We start from the raw sequence: 19,904 nt of genomic DNA, 5'->3' as shown, positions 1-19,904 counted from the left end.
AAAGAATTCTGTTATGAGGTGTGCAGATCAAGGTTAGAGAAGCTCTTTATTCAGCACAAGCACTTATGTAAAATGTGTAAAAATCCAATTAATCCAGGACTCGTACCTGAGCATTAATACGTGCATGGATTTGACCAAGGCCAAATTTCACTCATTTGGTGTCAGAAAGAATCTTTCTAATAGTACGAGACAGACAGCTTTAAAACATGTCCTTGAGCAGAGAGGAGCCTGGCTGATGCCAAGAAAGGTTAGGTTATTACATATGCTGCAGTCTCCCCATTAATGCTTCCCAGGTAGATGTGGATATGTCAGAGCAGTCTTTTCATTTCAAGTTCATTTCATAGTGGAAATGTCAGTACACGGATAGTTCCTGTTCCTCTAAGGGGACTATGAACTCTCCAACAGCACTTGTGTCTCTTACATCGGACAAGCTCCTATAACCCCAATTCCGCCAGACTATGAAAGGCTCTCAGCAGGACACTGGGCCCTCACTTGTTAGTTCAGGTCACTGAACCTTGCCTCCTTTGGGCTTGCAGCTTGTATAAGCTGAAGCACAGTTTGGATGTTTGTTAGTTGCCGATGCTTTAACGAGTCTGTGGGGAAGAGTCAGAGCGCCTACGCACCTCAGAACGCCCTACTGAGAGCAGAAGACTTGTGGTGGGTTTGGGGAAGACTGAAGAGCCTCCTCTCCTGAGGTGGTGCAGGTCCAAACAATGTTGTGCTGGGTCTTGTGGAGGAGTTTTTTCTTTCCTGCTGGGGGAGAAGCTCCTGTAGAAAGTGAGAAATCACATCAGAAGGGTGAAGGAGGAGATGGAAAAACACCAGAGAAGTAAGAGGGACTTCAGGGAGGAGATAATGGATCGAATGCATCACACAAGCTAATCATTTCATTTCTTTTATTGGTGGCCCTGCCTTTTATTGAAATCCAGAGCCTAAATGTCAATCTTGACTATTCTTTTGGTGAAAAAGAAGAAAGGCAAGATGACAGGAGATTAATTCTTGATCAGGCACAAAAAGCTCCCATTAAACCTGCACCGTTCTATTAAGATCGTGACAGCTGGCTGCTTTCCAGTAAGTGCAACCAACCCAATTTTGTAACAGCATCGCTCCTTGTGTCTCATGCGCTGCAGTCGCCTCCTGCTCTATTTCAGGCTTTTTGCATAAACTGCCAATAAATTTGTAGGAAGGCCTGTGATTCATTGTCGCCCTTTTAATTTATCGCATGCTCCTCTATGATATTCACATAATCTCAGATAGCCGTCAGTTGAGCGAGAGCCTCATTAGAACCTTTGTCATGCCGTTGCTCCTCGGCTGGAGGGACGTACCGACGAGATAAGAACTCAATCTCCTCTCCCAGCGTCTCTTTATCGCTCCGGCTCTCTCCTCTCCTGTCCCTTGCCTGCACTGTGTTTTACCCACGGTTTGACTGTCGAGTGGAAGCATTTTAGGTGTTTTTTTTTTTTTTCCAGAGAGGCAATGGAGGTTCTTACGACAGCACATAATCGTCTGCCTGCCGCCGTCTTGCTCTTGCTCCCCTTGTGCTTACAGAGGGATGTTGTCTGATGATTCAGTTGTTTGTCTGGAGCAAATGTGGGCCATTGTGTGTGTACAGGAATGAGAGGTTGGCAGGTTTTTGTATAGCTATTGGATGGATGGAGAAATGAAAGGTTTGCTGACGTCATTATGTCCCCTTAAATTAGCCGTAAATGAACCCCCCCCCCCCAAAAAAAAATCCACTGTTTCATCATTTATTGGACTGAAGAACAAGAGACAGCAGAAAAGTCCTGTTGTTGGGTGCATCTAATCCATGCTCATAAAAGTGACTATTCATTTATTAAGCTGGTGCATTAATTTGGAGTACTTATTATCCTCTTTAAAATATGTCACCATTAACTTTTTGGGAAATTAATTACTGTCTGGATATCTATTCCACTGGCAACAATGCTTTGCTAGATTTGTACACGGTCTCTTCTAAATGCTACTTTATCATGTACTTCCAATATGCTTGCAAACACCCCTAATTGCTTCTAGATTAAGCGTTGTAATTGTTTGATTGTTTAAAAGAAGAAAGCAATCCCTTTTCAGTAAATCTCAACAACTATCTAATCCATGTGAAACGAGCAGCAGCCAGAATGTTTATTCTCACTTCAGTTTGTAATTTGTCATTACCATATGACATTTTCAACAACAACACGGCTTGCCCACAATGGGCTTTGTTTACGTAGTGATTCACTATGAATGGATTGAAGACCTGACTTCACTCAGATGTTTGATTATGCAACTGACATTAAGAAAGCTGTCAGCGCAGCATTTGTGTTTGTATTTACACAATTTTAAAGGTCTATTAATACATAACTATAATAAAAATGTGGCTGCGCTACAGCTGAGACACGACACATCATTTCAGGTAATTCTGGATATTTGAGCGTTGTATGATATGACCGGCAGCTCTTAATATTTGTGTCACTACAGGCCTGCTCATATATTGCGTCTAAGCTGTAGCTCAACTACCTGCCACTAGCAAGAGCTGTAGCTTGGATAGCCATAATGCTATAATGCTCTATACTGCTCAGATGTAAACAAGCACAGATGACAGATTACATCTCATAGCCTGGCATGGTTTGTCAGTATTTTGATTTAGAAATGGAGATAGAGTTGAATGTAGCCTGAAAAGAGCCAGGGGGACCAAAGACTGGTAGTGCTAGCTCTGCTATCTTTAGGCACACTAGGCAAACCAGTCTGACTTTGTTTACGCTCAGAGTCCATGATCCTTTGTTTGGTTGTTGTAATTTTGACATTTTTTGGGGCATTGTCTAACTGGTCTACCAGCTGCTTAGTCAGATTTTAAATATCTTATTGAACGATTTGGAATTTATTTGCTGCGGAACATCCCAGACCACAACACTGCAACATCATAACATTGATGATAATTATTCTCTGTGCCTCTGTAGTAAGTTTATAATACAACACCTACCTCTTCCATGGTAAGTGGATCCCCTCCTCTTACAAAGTTTCATTCTAAAAATACCTTTTATCCACTTATAGAACCCACACTGCATTAAGGCCCACATGAGCTGGATGACATATAGGCCTATAAGCAAGCAGAGTATGCAATGCAAATTGCATCATCACATGCTTTTGTATTAAAAAATAGTGTCTCCCCCTGTAGCCCTGTAATGCTTTTTAAGTATGACAGAGATTACATGCCCATGTCCTCAGTAATATTCTATACATGAAGTGTGAATGCAGCCTGCCTGCCATGTTAGATACTGTAGACACTGTACTGCAACATCCTGTCTGTTGAGCCGGGAATTGAGCCTCCAAATTTAAAAACACTGACCTTTACGAGTATGTATATATGAGTGAGTATGCGAGCACCACTGCTATTGTCAACATGTGTAAATCCCAGCCTTGGATGCCGGAATGCTCGCTGTGTATTAATAATCATTGAGCATGTATTAGTGTAAGATCTTCGGGCTCTTGGGGCTTTGCTTGTGATGGAGGAATAAAAAGAAGGGGAGCAGGGCACCTCAGGGGATGCTAGGCTGTCCAACTCTGAGTCTGCTGGTCACAGCCTGGAGCATATCTGAGCAGATACACACAGACAGGGGGCTTATAGAGCACTGGCTCTAAAAAAACAGTGTGTGCTTCTCTCTCTGTGTGTGCGTTGATTAGCTGCAGGGAGTGCAAAAAGAGGCACTGTTGCTTAATACATAATGTTAAAGCTTATTTCCCCCCCCTTTTAGATACTAACATTTTTGGAGCACTATTGATTTTACAGTACGTACAGCTTATATATGACACCTATCACATTTAAAAAACAGTGTAAATGATTTTGTTTTTCCTCTGGCAGCAGCAACATTTGAGTCATTGCTGAAAGAACTGGTGTGGTTGAACAAATCAGGAGCTACAGAACCTCAGACACCTTAAAAACATAAGAGAGAAAGGTGTCAAAACACTAGACATAGGCTGACTAGTTGGTTGAAAAGTGATCCATTTGATGTGCAATTAAAATGTAGAAAAGAGTGCTTAGCGAGCAGCAAAGATAGCACCTCTGCCAAGAATAGAGCAAAAGTGTTAAACATGGAGATCTGGCTTTGTTTGACTATTTCATCAGAGAGCATGAGAAGTGTCTGGATTGTGGAAATGAGCAACATGTTTTGTGTGTCAGTGGTTAGCATCTTCATTAGCACAGAGTTAATAACCGTAAGATGCGAGATTCTGCTTGCAGAGGAGGCTCTGATCTTTCCTCAGACCTCTGGGAAATAACTCATATTAATATACACAATGAAAATGTCTGATGTATGTGTATGATGAATTCATTAATAGAACAACTACATGATATTAATGTTTTGTATTAGCACATTTTTATTCTATTTGCAATTTGCAATTCTACATTATAAATATGTAGCATGGCTTCATCTTCAAAACATATGTGTACCCTAAAGGTATCACACACACACACCATACTCTCTCACACACACACACACACACACGCACACACACACACACACACACACACACACACACACACACACACACACACACACACACACACAGCAATAACCACAGAAATTAGAATAATTTACTTGTCATGAACATGTTATGTAGCGTTCTCTCTGAAAGCACTCAAAAGCAAATAACAGGATTAACATACATGACTGCACCAGGAAGTCTGTTTAACATGTTTGTGTTACTTAAGAGAGGATAAGTGCTTTCCTATTCTGCTGCTAATTAGCAACTTAATGACCTGAGATGCTTCAAAACGCTAAAGCAAAATCACAAAATGTATTGTTTTAACATTTTGAATTTCTGTGAGCATGCAAAGGAAGCAGGGCGATGTAATTGTTCTTCATTATGTAAACTCAGAGGCAGATTGCAAAGATGATGATCACTCTCTTCTGTATTTGCCCTGCAGGAAGGAAAGGGATGACTTGAGCAGCCTACTGCAGGGTTCATGACGGACTCATTGAGCTTTGAGAGCTTGTTAAAAGCACTTTCTGTACCCATGGTAATGATGACATGGCACCCAGTGTACAGTGAGGCCGAGGAGTACATTATCTCGACAATTACCACTCTGTTAGGAGATGAAAGCCTTCCACCGCACTGTTTTGTGGCCACTGCCTTTGGTCCTGAGGGTTGCCCCAATACTCAGCATCCCTGGTTTCCTCTCTTCCGGTGCATCACCCATCTAATCCCGACACTGTTTGGGACTCATTACTTTCAACTGTCATGAGGGGGAAAAAGAGCATAAATAATGTATTCCTTGGGTGTATCCACCCCCAGATCAATGGCAATACAAAGACCATCTACAAAGACGGTTGGCTCAAGGCCATATTTGATCACTTCCACTGCGCGCGATCGCTGCTCCCTTTTTTGTCAGCCCGCTGAGACTCAATTATTTCCAAGTGTTTGTAAGCTATTGTTGAAAGAACACGAAGTGAATATTTAAAGTTGGTGAGGGGAAGAAAAATCTTTGATGAGACATGAAAACACCAGATGGATGGTAACAGTGAACTGTTTAACAGGGAGAGAGGAGGAGAACGAGAAAAGGGGAGAGAAGAAAACGATGTGATACAGCAGTCCTATTCCTCACAGGAGAAAACAGTGTGTGGCGGCAGGCGAGGCTCTGCTGTGTTCATTTCATATAACAGAGAAAAAGGACAAATTACAGAACACTTGATCATTTGAAAGCAGCTGATAGTGCAGGTCGAAGCATTTAAGTAATCAGTGGGGACTGAAGTGTCACTTGAATGAACGTGTGTACCCCGGGAAGACTTAGACAGTGTTTGGCATGCTGATATAAAGCACTGTACAACTTAAAGCATCATTTGGTGTTGTTTCTACCTCTGATCCAGAACATTGAAAAAGGCACTGCTATAGGAAATTAAGTTTCCAACTTCCAACAGGCTACAGCAGGCATCTTTGTTCATTTAAAGCCACTCAACACCAAAATCCACAACAGCCCTCTAATGTTGTATTCACGCCAGACAGGAATAAAATCCTTTACTCGCTCAATTTGCGATTGTTTCAATGCTAGAACGTTGAGGTGTTTGTTCACTTAATTCGCGCACGTGACTCTGTTGTCATCAAACAAGGTTGAGCTTGACAAACTTGAATGGTGACGCCCATTTTGCTAATTAAGGTAGTGCTAACTTGCTAGTACAATGGATAACTGGAATCAAGGTTTACCAGATAATCAGACCTCACAAACTTTCCTCCAAAGTGAGTTCTTGTTCATTCCTGTTCCAATAGAAAAGGGAACCGTCACAAAGTTTGGGAAGCCGCACACAGATACAATCAATTTGTCCATTAAGTCATATGTCACCAGAGGATCTTGATGCTGATTGGCTATCAAGGCACAAATGATTTGCTGAAGATCAGACTTTTCAACTCTTGTGAATAAGGGAGAGTAGAGCATTGAATGCATCACGATTTTTGCACATATAACTTGCTCAATTTGTGCAATTTGAATCGCCTGACAAGAACTTGCATCTATTTTTTTCTTTACATTGACCTTACAGGTAATTATTGAAGGATGTCAGTCACTTTCATAATTATTAGTTTAAATCTGCTGGAGGAAATTAAATGAGGACGTATAAACCGCTGTTTCTAATTTCAACCAAGTGACTGAAGTTCACCCTGCAACACTCGTGTAGTGTTCTGTTTCTGCAGCATCTCTATGCACTTTTGGGAACCGTGATGTCAAATCAAAATGGGTTTGGTCGTAAGCATTGACATAGGTTGTGCTTTCATGTAGGCAACAGTCTGCCGCTTGATTAATTTGAGTCATATGCCACCAAAACGGTTGCAGGTTCAAGCCTTGGCATAGCAAAGCATTTTGTAACTTACCTTTCAGTGAGTAGATTAAATGATGATGTTGAAATGGCAAAAGTCCCCTTCTGATTTTATTTTTTAAAGTTCAGTTTTTTGAAATTTTTGCCCTTACTGATAGGACATGAGAGACATGAGTAGAAAGTGGGGGAAGACATACAGCAAAGGGTTGAGGTTGGAAGTTGAACTGGCAACGGCTGTGGCAAGGATAAAAGTGTTCATACATGAGGCACACGCCCAAACCAGGAGGCCAAGCATAGAGCTAAATTTACAGAGGCTTTAAGTAATACACAGAGAAATTTGATTTGCAGCCTTGTGGTCCAATCAACACCTGACAGTAAACTTCTCACCCCTTCTTAGCACTGATTTATTTCTCCTCTCATGTCTGGAGCTGAGCTTGTTCCTCTCCTAACCCAGATGGCTGAGCCTGTAGCACAAGATTTTCACCATGACAATAATACAATCTATTTTTCAGTTTGTTTTTTTCTCTCAGCTCCTTCAACAAAAATCGATGGCATGTCCGATTGGCACTGTACCACCACTCCTGCTGTGCTACAAATAATGACTCTTTGGGTGAAGGAAAGGAACACACTAAGTTTAGATCAAAGGTCTGCTCTCTATAGGCATCAAAGAGGAGACAGACATCATCACCTGTAGTGCCATGCCTCTTCAGTTACATCTTTGATGTCAGCTTCCCAAGCGAGCATATCTCGTTTCATCAGTTAGATTTACATACGGGAAATACGTGAGAGGTTCAAAATGTGAAGCTAATCAGCAAACTGTTGTACGGTGACTCTGCAGTCAGGGATCAGTGACTGATTGATGACTGTTTGCACCAGACAGAGACACCGAAGTCCTCAGTCATGCAGCTTCTTCCTCTTGTTTTGAACTTCTAGTGCCTCCACCTGCTGCGTGTTTTGCAGAGCTTGTACTGACACTCTGCAGCTTCTCTTTGTCTAGTGAGCTGAAAGTCCACCTGAGGAGAGAGTACACCTTAGGGTACGTGAGTATCAGATTATTATGTGAGTCAGAGAAGGTGTAGCACAGAATGTACACCTTTTCCAAGAATGACATTTAAATATCAAAGCCTCCCATACATTCTGTATTTAAGAATGCTGCAAAGACAGATCACCATTAGGACTCAATTTCATGCAGCTTAAGCAACCTTTATTACCAAAAAGTGTGTTTCCTCAGAGCACTGTCTGCGGCAGAGAACCAGATTGTTGTTTCCTTTTGTCCTGCTTCAACTGAAAACTCTGCACATTTTGTGAGAGGAAGGCATATTGATTTTGTAAATAAAGATGATATACACAGACTAATGTGACTGCTTGCATATGAGACTTTAATTTGGCCAGGTACTTGGAGAAAAGCCCAGGAAATGAGGGTCCTTTAAATGCACAACAGAAATGTGTTGGTTATGTGAATGTAGAGATAGTTTTAGTCACTGCTGTCCTAGTTCACACTAAAAATGAACTATTTCATTTCATTTATACCTATATTCTTTTTCAGTAGAGCCTCTTGTGTTTCAGTCCCCTCACCCTCCATCTCCAAAATTTCCTAAACTACGTGAATTACTGTATTCTGAAATGATCCCACTTTAGGGAAAATACTCTAAGATAGAAGGGCTAAGGGGTTAGGAAACACTGAACAAACAAGTGAAATAGTCCTCATTCTACACTTCTCTAAAACTATATCACATTTGAGTTCGTAGGGATCAAGCGGCAACCTCCGGTCTAAAAATATGAGTCCAATGCTGAAGTGCTAAAAACTGCAGTTCATCGAGGATCTGCTTGAGGCTGTGTTGGGTTTTGGGTGGATAAACCCTTACCAACTGGACGAGAACCGAGGGCAGAAGAGTGCAGAGCCAGATGCATAAAGAAGAAGCATCAGACCACAGGTTCCAGAGCCCTGGTTTCTTTCTTTTACTTCATTTCACACGATACAAAAGAGTCTCACACTGCATGCAGCTGCTCCCTCCAAACAAAAGGAGCTCTACAGGTGAAGCTGGATCCATGATTGCAGCAGCAGCAGCAGCAGCAGCCAATTAGCTCCGGAAGAACCGGAAGTCACATACACATTAATGGGGAAAAGATGATCATTACAGCAGAAATAAACATGTTTACAGCCTGGTACAAAAGATAAGTGTAGTCTGAATAGCTCATTTCTGGATGTGCTCTCACTGTGAGGGGGGTGAATTTTTTTCTAACGCAGCAATTTCGAAGATATTGAGATTACGAGTCTTCCAATGAGAGGCACAACTGACTGCGGGAAGACTGTAGCTGTTGGCTAGGAGGCTCAAACTCCGCCTCTTTACGTCACACTGGCTCAACAGCAGCAATATGGCTGCCGCTGCGGATTGGCAGCCTCAAACAACTCTTCAGAAACAGATGGGTGATGTCACGGATCCTGCGTCCATATTTTATACAGTCTATGGTAGGGATCTGTCCTGATTCGTTCATAAAACATCTGGATGGCTAGTCGTATAAGCTATTGCGTTTGCTTGTCAGGTGTTGTAAATCTGACTTCAGCGACAGTAAACACAGCACTCACTCTCGGCAACTCTCAATAGCTCTTGGATCCTCCTGGAGTCTTAGTGGTCATTCTCTGTCTACCGACCTTCACTGTCCTGTTCATGAGTTGCTAACTGAATTCAACATTCACCAAAATATGAGTACGTTCAATGAGCGCGTTCATTTTTGTGCATTCACATACAACACTAGTTATAGCGTAGTGTGCATTGACCTTTCTGCTCTTTTGTTATATACTACTGGATGCATGTTTTTTAAAAGTGAGCTGTCTTGAGATCCTAAGTGGGATGTTTGGCATGACTCCCAAAGGAAAACTGCACCAAACTAAAACTTTATCATTTAGGTCACGCCACCTTCAGTGATCAGCTTTATGACTGCTGGGTGTTGTAAAAATAAAGCTATAACCCAAATAAGTTCATGAAAGGTGATTGACAAAAATGAAAAATCGAAATAGTTTGCTTGAAAACTGAACACAAGGTTTAGATTTCTCTTATAGAAACAGAGATTAGAAAAGAATCAGCCGTCATCCTCAGTGGTTTGTGAAAAAATTCAGCTCTAGAGCAGCTGATGATTTAGTGTTTCACCAGACTCCTGTATCATCCCTGGAGTTGGAGAAGTTTTAGAAAACTGACAATCCAATCTGCATATTTGTTGAAAATGTGGCACAGGTTGTCAGTCGACCAGCGAGCGCTTTGCTGGCTCCTTTCACCGGGCATGCGATTAGAAAAGTCTGTGACGCTGGCAGGAGCGTCTCCTCCTGTCAGCGCCGTCTGATGGAGTGCAGTTAACACCTTTTTAGTGATGGAGTCAACCTTTCAGCGTGTTGAATTGGCAGGGTGTCATGTGATCTGCACTCGCCGCCCACTGGATATGCGTGGGTAACCATCTTTGAATCCTCCTAAAATGGAAAATGTGAATTGAATGTTATTAGGAGGTGATGAATTGATTCACCATCTGGTCAGACAAGCTAAAAATTGCCTTCCAGAACATGAATGAGGAAACAGATAAAGTGAGAGTTGTGCTGAAAAATGCAGAAAGGCTTCGGTGTATTTTCATCTTGTGTTTTCAGTCAAGGAGGATACAAATCAAATAATTTTGTTACAGTGTACTTCAGCAAGAAAGGTTGTGTTTCTAAAGTTTACTTTGCTTTTACTCTGCTGTTGAAAAATGTTCAAATGACTTCTTGTTGACATGGAGCTCAGGTAACCTTGTGTGTACTACTTTGATGGTAGAGGGGGGCGAACTTTCATTAGATTTAAGTGGGTCACTGTGCAGGAGCGAAACACAGTGGATTATATGGCTGCTAGCAAAGAGCACACCTGGGAGACAGGACTTGGCCATGGATGTAGAACATTAGCTATATATTCTGTCATATTTGAGTCATTAATCAAGGGCGACTTTATTACCTGGGCTTGATTATTTCTTGGAAAGTCCTAACGGGTGGTGACACATGACTGCAGACCATTTCAAGGCTTTCTATGTAGTTATTTGCTTGATCCATGCAACTCGGTGCTAAAACATCAGGGAAATTCTTGATATATCAGTGTGTGCAGCTAAAAATCATGGTTCTGCATTGACACATTAACTGAAACTGAAGTAGTAGTACCTCAACATTGTTACTAAAGATAACTTGAAGCCAGTTTTTATGGTAATTGTCATGTTTTTGTGCAGATGGATCATAAAACATTTTAGTATCTACCCCGTCTGTAATATGCATATGCAGTATTGGGAGCCCAAGCTTTCTCTTCTCCCCCGCTGACATCTGTACTATATACTGTGCTTTATTCCACTTGGATGCATGACTAAAAGTCGTGTCTCTTATCTCCCCTCCCTGTGATAAGATCGTGCATTAAATATTTCCCTCACAGGCATTAACAGCATTGTCACAGCAGCTGCAGAACAAAGACATTAAAATATCTCTCTCAGTATGGATTTGCATGTCTGCTCTTCCACAACTCTTACTGCTGATTTGTGCTTTTAGAGTTGAGTTCAGGCTCAGTGAGAAGCGTGAAACAACCAATGTGCTGCATGTTATCTTAGAGGAATAAAGACTTATACATGGTGCTTTTTATCTCAACCAGCACACTTCATGAGGGAGAATGCAATCTTGCTCATGGTAACTGATACTTAAAAGTGTCTGTGTTCACTTCAAATATGTCAAGGTCTTTGACATGTCTTGTCACAGCATGCAGCAATCCACACTTGTACGATTAGACACTGTCTGTGTTTACCCTGTTAAATATCCACATGATGAGAAATTATGTACCTATCAACTCTGTGCTCAAGATCAGGCCGGAGATTTAACCCATCAGATAAAAGGGTAGTGAGTTTCCGTCAGTTCAGCATCATACGAACATCAATGTTTTGTTATTTACAGAATCAAAAATGGAGCAAGGAGCGCTTAAGGTGTAAGTTTGAGGTGCTTTTTGGATATGGATACATCAATCAATTGTTTATTCCCAAGACGCTTTTACAAACAGAGCAGATCTAGACCGGACTCTATGTTATATTATTAACACAGTCCCAACACCAAGACAGGATAAGATCCAGTCCCATCTTACATGCAGGACTCAATCTGACCTCATCTTGATCCACCATGAGCAGAGCACTTTGCAGCATTTGGCAAGTTACAGTGGCAAGGACAAACTTCCTTTAACAGGCAGAAACCACAAGCAGAACCAGACTCGTGTTAGACAGACAGCTGACGTTAACTGACATGAAGTCCAAGAAGAACCAAGACAAATTCCAAGGCGCTGTCTTTTGAACAGTTAATGACTTTATAAAGTGCCTTTGTTTTCCTGCCATGGTCATCATCATGTCATGAAATAAAGGCTGTTCAGAAGAGAGTTCCCTGGAATTTTTCTTGGTTCTTAAAAATGTTTTGTTTTAGGTTATAGACTGTATAATAAATGGGCGTAGTATCTGTGACATCAGCCCTGTTTTGAAGCCAGTCATTGGTGGGTGCCATTTTGAAATTCTGAACTCAACCTAAGTTCTGTCGAGCTAGTGTGAGGTAAAGAGGCGGGTATTTAGCCTTTTTGCCAACAGCTACAGTTTGCCTGTCTATCAATCAAGTCATCAATGTCCTTATTTAGGCAACAACTTATAAGTTTAATATTTAAAAAAGATAATGAGTTGTATACAAACTCACTCTCTGTATAGTGTGTGCCAAGAGAGAAATTAGCTCTTCAGAACTAAACCGTTTTTGGAACCAGACCATTAACATGTTTATTATTGCTGTAAAGATTGGCTTTTTGAATGAGTATGTTTGTGGTTCCTGCAGCCAGCCTCAAGTGGACATTCAAAGAACTGCAGTTTTCAGCACTTCCGCATTGGCTACATATTTTAAGACTAGAGGTTGCTGCTTGTTAATGACACATCCTCTTTAACCTGATAACTCCTCCCACACCAACTTAAAACAGCTAGCTTGTTGCTCAGTGCAGGGTTGCTTGTGGCTAGAATGTACCAAATGATATAAAGGCAAGGGAACTGATTTCCTGGCTGACTATCACTGCATCAGGGTACGACATGGTGTGTGTCTTTCTACCATCATGGGACTATGAGTGTGTTGCAGAAGTAGCACATATCACACACACTCCTATTCTAATTCATATGAAGTCTCCAGCTTATATGAGCTGCGTGCTTTGAGGCTGTGCAAGGAAACTGGAGCTTGGAAACGCAGGAGATGCATCCTAACACCGGACAACATGCACAGAGACAGCACCCAGACAGAGGTCTGAGCACAGGGCGTCCTCGCTGTCAGCTGACAGGTCCAGTGTGGCGGCTGAAGATAGCGTCTGAGTAATCGCCCTTGAGTTTCAGGGGCTTACTCGAAAGATCCTTTGTAGTTTGTATTAGACTGTCTGTTGTATTAGACCGTCTGTCTGTCTGACCCTCTGAAGCCACTACTTTGATCTCTGGCCCACTCTGGGAGGTGGTGACATTTGGCTAGCTTTGACCTTTGAAGCAGTTTTTGTATGGGGAATTAGAGAAGCACAGTGTACATCTGAAGCTTTATAAAAATAACTCATTGAAGTTTGTCAAGTATGAATTCACAGCCTGACAATAACACAAGTATTTACAACTACAATCATGAAATATGATTACAATTGTAAATCAAAGAGGATTACATATGAAGATAAAAAAGGAGAGCATTAGACATAAAGATGGATTGATTATGATCATTCTTGAGCAGTCTTTCAACTGTTCAACAGCAGATGTTAAGGCAGACAATACAAAGGCTGTTTTTTTAAGTGCTTGTAAATGAAATACGACTGATTATTATTTGCACATCTGAAAATAAAGTATATAAATGGTTCCAACTTTCAGACTGAGAATGGCCCACAAACATTGGTCACATCCAGCTGTAATGGAGCTCATATTCAAAGCAATGGAGATTGAGTTCTGTCTATGATGATGTAACATGATCAAGTCCTGTTTGTCTGGTTTTCCATAACAAAGCTGCAGTGTTGTCACTCATCTTTGACAATCGCAGTCATTTCATCTGCATCCTCTGAGGAGTTTTTATTTTTAGAGTCGGATACATCGCAAAGGATCATCTCAGAACTATCTAACTTGGCCTGATGATGGGAACGAAAACATTGAGAAATTATGGATAAAGGGAAAATGAATAAAAGATAATGAAAGATGAAATTAGCCTGTTCAAAGGCATGCTTTTTCCAAGACACAGCATCATGTTGCTGGTTTGCTGGAGTTGAGTACATCATGTTCTGCACTCATGATGAGACACAAGACAGCTCAGTTTGGTTATTACAAAAACTTTGTACCAGGCTTAAATATTCTTTGCATTCTATTATCCAAAGTTTGTATCCCATTGATTATACACAAACCGGAAGATGGTAATTTGATTTGAAGATGAAAGGCCACTATGTAAAATTAAATTGCTAGAGAGAGTGCCTGTTTCTCCTCTGACTTGTCATCCGAGCTGAGCTCTAAGCTGTGGTTAGTTACCAGAAATGAATCAGCTAATGTAACCATTTCCTTTTGTTTAGAATGGCAAGACATTAAGAAGCTGCTGAGTGCTTGTGGACTCCATCATGATGAGAGAGATATCATAAATACTTTGAAGAACTATGAAACTTACAAGTTGTATAAATGTATTACAAGCAATGCAGGTGTTTCACTGCCTACAAGTGAAACCTTACACTAAGATATGTTTACAGGAGGATGAGAATGTCTCCAAACATCCATTTAGAGGCGCCGATGAGGACGCAGTGTTGTGCCTGAGCAAACAGAGAACCATGAGACGGATGTCCTGAGTACATCCAGGAATTTAATGAAGATGATTACAATGAGTGTTTTAGTGAGTGAGGTGAACTCATCCACTTCTGGTGTTGAACAAAAGTAGTACTTTTTTTTTCTAGCATGCAGCCGATGGGTGCTATGTTATTGAAAACACTTTTTGAACTTCAGTGTTTTGTCCTTTTTATGCCAGAATTGAAAAGAGTTGCGTAATGTTTGTTGTTGCCAACCTTCCAATCACAACGGCTTCTCTCCAACACATGGATTTTAAATGAAACACAAAGCACCAAATAGTAGTGGTTTCTCAATACAGGGGGTCTGTAGATCACTAATTTTGCTGCATATCCATTCAAAAGTTGATAAAAGAATGTGTTTGTAATGAACTGGTCATATGCTCTTGTTTGAAAGCTGGTCCCTCCACAGTTTGTTGTTATTTAATACTCTACAGAATAAAGGGACCATGTTCTGTACCAACCACTCGGCCACAACCATACCATGTACTGGCTGCATGCTCTGTCAAAGTGTGTGACCAACCGGATGGAAGGGAAGGGTGATGATGTTGTTCAGAAGTCAGGTGCTTGATGGTACAAAATTAATGGGGTTTTTTTTATACCAAAAATCATGTAAGACTGTTATTCTGGGAATAATCCTGTTTATTATAATTATACTTGATAATACAAGTAAAATATATGCACACATATCAATCATAGGCCTAAAAATTACGATAAATGACTGATTTAATAAAGGCCAAAATGGTTTGTCGCTATCTACTGTACATCAAAGCAAAATTGCAAAGTGATGGCAACCATGGGACAAAACGTATCAAAATTGAACCCTTGGTTTATTTTGAGTCAGCCATAGCGTCCTTGGGGCTTTGGGAGGAAAAGTTTGAGAACCAGTCCCCTATAGGATTTAAACAAATGTTGGAAACAATCCTGACATTTTCTTTTGATTTTATCTAACAATAGTGGGTTAAAAACAAGCATTTATTTCTCATGCCACATATTTGGAATGCTTGGTAGTTGCTATCAAAAAGTGATTGAAGGCTCCCTTCAGTGAAAAGTACAGTACTCTAAATATCGTACAATATCTGTAAACACTTAAGGTAATTGTCCCTCACTCCAGTTGAAAGTTGTTTGACCACAGCAGTTGGCTAAGGCGTACTCCCGGCAGCCAGGGAGAGCAGCTTTATTTGTTAATTTATGGATTTTGGACGTTTGCCCTTGCCTTATCTTTCCTCTGTTCCCATTATTTCAGCCTTAGATCTCCAACCTCAGACCACATTCCTTAGCTGTGTTTTTTGTTCCATGGATAGCTAGCTGGCCTTTGAATGGTGTTTAATCACTCTGGGTGGTGATTGGATTTTCTGAGACACCCACTCTATGCCGAATGCCTGGAGCAGCAATTTCACTGAGGACATATATGAAGCTCTCTCATTTCATCAGACATTTTTTTAACATGAAAATTTAAAAAGGGACTGAAAAGTCAATACTGATATCCCTTTCACTTACTGAATACAACACACTGCTTTTCTTTTCCCCAACCACCATGTTGTTTATAACCATTTAGTCAATAATGCATGTGATCTACTGCTGTCTTTGTAATATCTCTCAATTCAGGTTTCAAATATTTCCATTACAGATCATGGCAGGATGAGGCGAGGAAAATACAGTAAACCATGAGCAATATACAGAACTCACTAAAGATTACAGTGCAAAATCAATATGGAATAAAACATTTAGGAGGCTTCTTTGAGGAACTTTCAGTTTCTGTTGATTCTGGTAACTTTAATGCCTTTTCTGATTTATTCTTGTACACATTTAAGTCGTGTCTTTAAAAAAAATCTCATCCTGGCAGGGCTTAAAAGTGCAACATGCTCCCTAAATGTAATCCGTGCGACCTCAAAACATATTTGGGAGAATTTTAGTTGGTTTAAAAATAATCATTGTAGTGCAACTTCATTTTTTCTTCCATTTTTCTAATTCAGTAACCGCTGGTTGATTAGTAATGCCTGCTGTGTGACACAGTTTTATGCCGGTGTGCCTCTTAGCAGGCTTTGACACAACAAGCTGGCTCAGTTTAATGGTATCAGTTAGTGTAAGGTTGGATTGAATGTGAATGCATTCGTCATGAGATGCTTTGGTTAAGTTTTACATTTTCCCTGTTTTGTATCGTAGTTATCATTTCCTGTTTTATTTTGTAGTCTTATCAATGTGTTTTACTTCCTGTCTGTCATTAATAAGTCTTGTATGTCTGTTCTGTTACATGTAACTAGTGTTTCCTGTTTTATTTTTTCACCCTCCCTGTGTGTGGTATAGCTTTACTTCTTGCCCTTGTGTGTTTCCCTCCACTTTGATTACCCTCATTAATTTCACCTGTGTTCTGTCACACCTGTGCTTGATTATCCTGTGTGTGTTTAGTTTTCTCCCCTCTTTGCTGGATCATTATTTCTTCCTCTGAGTTCTCCCTGTGATTTCTTCAGTTTTTCCTTGTGGAATTTTGGATTCTGTCAGTGGATATGTGTTTCAAAGTAAGTTTTAATTTTTGTTGTTTTGAACTTTAATGTGTTCACCTTAACGACTGAGTGGGGCAGAGGTTTCAGGTTACACAGTGTTAACAACAGAACCTACACATTTTCAGCATTGTAGGTGTTGTGCTACTAAATGTTTGCCGCTTTCTGAAGTGGAGCACCAGTTACCAAATTACAAAAGTTCATTTCTAGCCCTTCATCCTACTTTCTTTTAACATTCAAGAGTATTGATCTTGCAAAGTAATTAACATGAAGAATGTTGAAGAAGGCTGTCTGTGCAACTTGCTGTTTGTCATTTTTTTCAGCAGTTACAGGCATAAAAAATAATTCTATAGAAATATCAATCTTTATGCTAATGGTGTCATTTTCTTTTCTTAAGTCACACAGAGGCATCATTATTAATTTAAGTCTGTTTCATAACCAGTGAAAAACTCCTCACAGGCGCTTCAAAGGGCTCTTTTATGAGATCAGTCCTGTTTATCTAAGAAAGAAGCGCTTGATTCTGACAGCGTTTTCACTTTATTGAGTCCTCTATGAATGCATTCGACCAGTGCAAAAACAAGTCTTCACACTGCATAACGTTGTGCTTTACTTTATCATTACTGATGATAGAAATATGCAAACCAGGGAACACTGTGTGCTGCAGCTGGTTGTTGTCCTCAGTACGTCTGTAGATTTAAAGTTTGTATATATCCCGTACTGCATGAGCTGATTCCTCCTTTCATAATCAAACAGCCTGCAGTCTCACGATATTCTACTGATGTTGGTCCCTTGAGTTCAACAAGAATTATGCAAAATCCTTATAATACTCTCCCTCTTCTGACTGGAAGAATGTAAGGAAGGACCTGGAATCGTCAGAGCTGATTACTGTGGAGGAATTAAGGTCATTTTTAAAAGGATTAAGACAATACTTCTCTTTTTATAATCTGAAATTATTGATAAAAAAACAGAACTTGCCTTTGCATCAAAACTAGATTTTGACCCTTGCTGTTTGATTCTGATGAACTGGACATTGTGTTTACCAGATTTATTGTGTGGTATTTGTGTTTGTTTGTTTGAATTGGTCATGTGTATTGTTGCAATGTTTATGCTTCTGGCCAGGTCACTGCTGAAAAAGAGATTATGGGATTTGTGAAGAAAGCAGCATTATAACATGACTACCTTTTATGTGAAACCTATCCTTTACTCTGCTATGACAGCAATACATTTGAAGGAAATATAAAGTAGTTATATTAGCACCTCAGCATTGTGACAGAATAGATCTACATATCAGGCAACCTATTCATCAGTGTCGCTGGGATAAAAAAAGGAATGCATGAAAAGCTAAGTTAATTATGCCTGTGGCTGCATCACACACATGCCCAGATAAACATACCCTGCCTGCGGTGAGCGTCAGCGCTAAGGACCCGTGCGTGGGCACGAGGTTGCTTGCCAAGCCATGTTGACCGAGCCACAGTCATAATTACATGCGATGGATTTTTTTTCTGCCTCTCCTCATTTTTTGATTTATTGCTCTACCCCAGCTGTCAGAACTCAGGCTCCACTGATTGGCTCCTAAATGAGAAAGTTATTAAAATGCAAGCACGACGCCACCGAGCAGCCCGAATGGTTAAAGCAAGGCCCCCGTTGGTAAGCTGTAACCAGTGTTGAGCCAGACAGCTGTTTCTGCATGGCATAACAGGGTGTTAATGAGTGGAATAGATTGAAGATGAGGATCACTACATCATGACGTGCCATTTCTTCACCTGAGACTGCTATGCATAATCTCCAGAAATGATTGCTTAATTTAAACCCACTGTTATGGAGTAAGCTACAAATGTATTATAATGCAATGTTTATGGGGGCATGTCCTCTTGGATCAACAGATGATTACAGGCCGATATAGCTCACAGCTGCACCGTCAAAGCTTCATACAGAGGCGTGCCTCTTGTTTTATGGGAATAATGCACAGCCATTTGAAATCCATCTTAAATAATTGTATTTTTCCATAGAGGGAACCTCTCATGTTGGAAAGAGCAATAAGCTGCAGTGTCCACATGAAGCTGGCTTCAAAGCCAAGGGAACCCTGCTGGGCCCAGTGTTAAAGTGCTCACTGTTGCAAAAACAGTTTTAGCTTTGTACAGAGACAGCTTTGGTCTTTACCTCAATTCTTTATTCATGACCACTAAATGTGATTACGTGGTGCAATGTTTTTTTCTCATAACTCATTTATGTTGATTTTGAGTTATGCATAATAAGAAGGATGGCTGATTTGACAGTGAGCCAGGAGGCCAGGACGTGGTCTCAGCTGCACCTACTTAGTAGTTTCTTGGTTAACTGGTATTTGGTGGAGTTACATTTTGGATATGGCAACGGCCATCTTTTTGCTTTTTATCACCTCTGCAGTTAAGTTAAGTTATATTTTGGGGCGTTTTTACCTTTCATTGATAGGACAGCTGTAGATAGGCAGGAAATGTGGGGAGCAGAGTGGGGGAAGACATGCAGCAATTGGTCGCGGCCGGGAATCAAACCAGCGACCTCTGCGACGAGGACTACAGCCTCTATATGTGGGGCGCTTAGATCGTTAGGCCACCAGGGCCCCTACACATCCATGTTTTTGACAGTGTATGCTCTGGGTAACAATCCAAAACACTGATGCTGAGCTTGCAAGTCAAAATCAGTCTGCATGTCTCCTTTATTCTTGTTGTGTGCAAAAAAAGTGTGTGTGTGTGTGTGTGTGTGTGTGTGTGTGTGTGTGTGTGTGTGTGTGT

At 40.7% G+C, this 19,904-nt stretch overlaps 1 protein-coding gene across 7 annotated transcripts in view; it reads left to right on the top strand.

Moving 5' to 3' along the window:
- Positions 1 to 19,904, top strand: part of lingo2 (leucine rich repeat and Ig domain containing 2) — a 257,875-nt gene that overhangs the window by 8,343 nt on the left and 229,628 nt on the right. Inside the window, exon 1 of one of the 7 annotated variants that reach the window (XM_034689166.1) lies at positions 16,976 to 17,154. The exons of 3 other annotated variants lie outside the window; for them this stretch is intronic. The gene's annotated coding sequence lies outside the window, so the exon portion shown is untranslated. Of the gene's footprint in view, positions 1 to 16,975; positions 17,155 to 19,904 lie in introns of those variants that run through there. 3 more of the 7 variants (XM_034689164.1, XM_034689162.1, XR_004632019.1) reach the window with 3 other exon arrangements.

Source organism: Notolabrus celidotus, chromosome 8 (genome assembly GCF_009762535.1).
Source record: "Notolabrus celidotus isolate fNotCel1 chromosome 8, fNotCel1.pri, whole genome shotgun sequence".
In the NCBI taxonomy this organism is placed as follows: Eukaryota; Metazoa; Chordata; class Actinopteri; order Labriformes; family Labridae; genus Notolabrus; species Notolabrus celidotus.
Note: the sequence above shows the minus strand (reverse complement) of the source record. Positions and strands in the feature narration are given on the sequence as shown.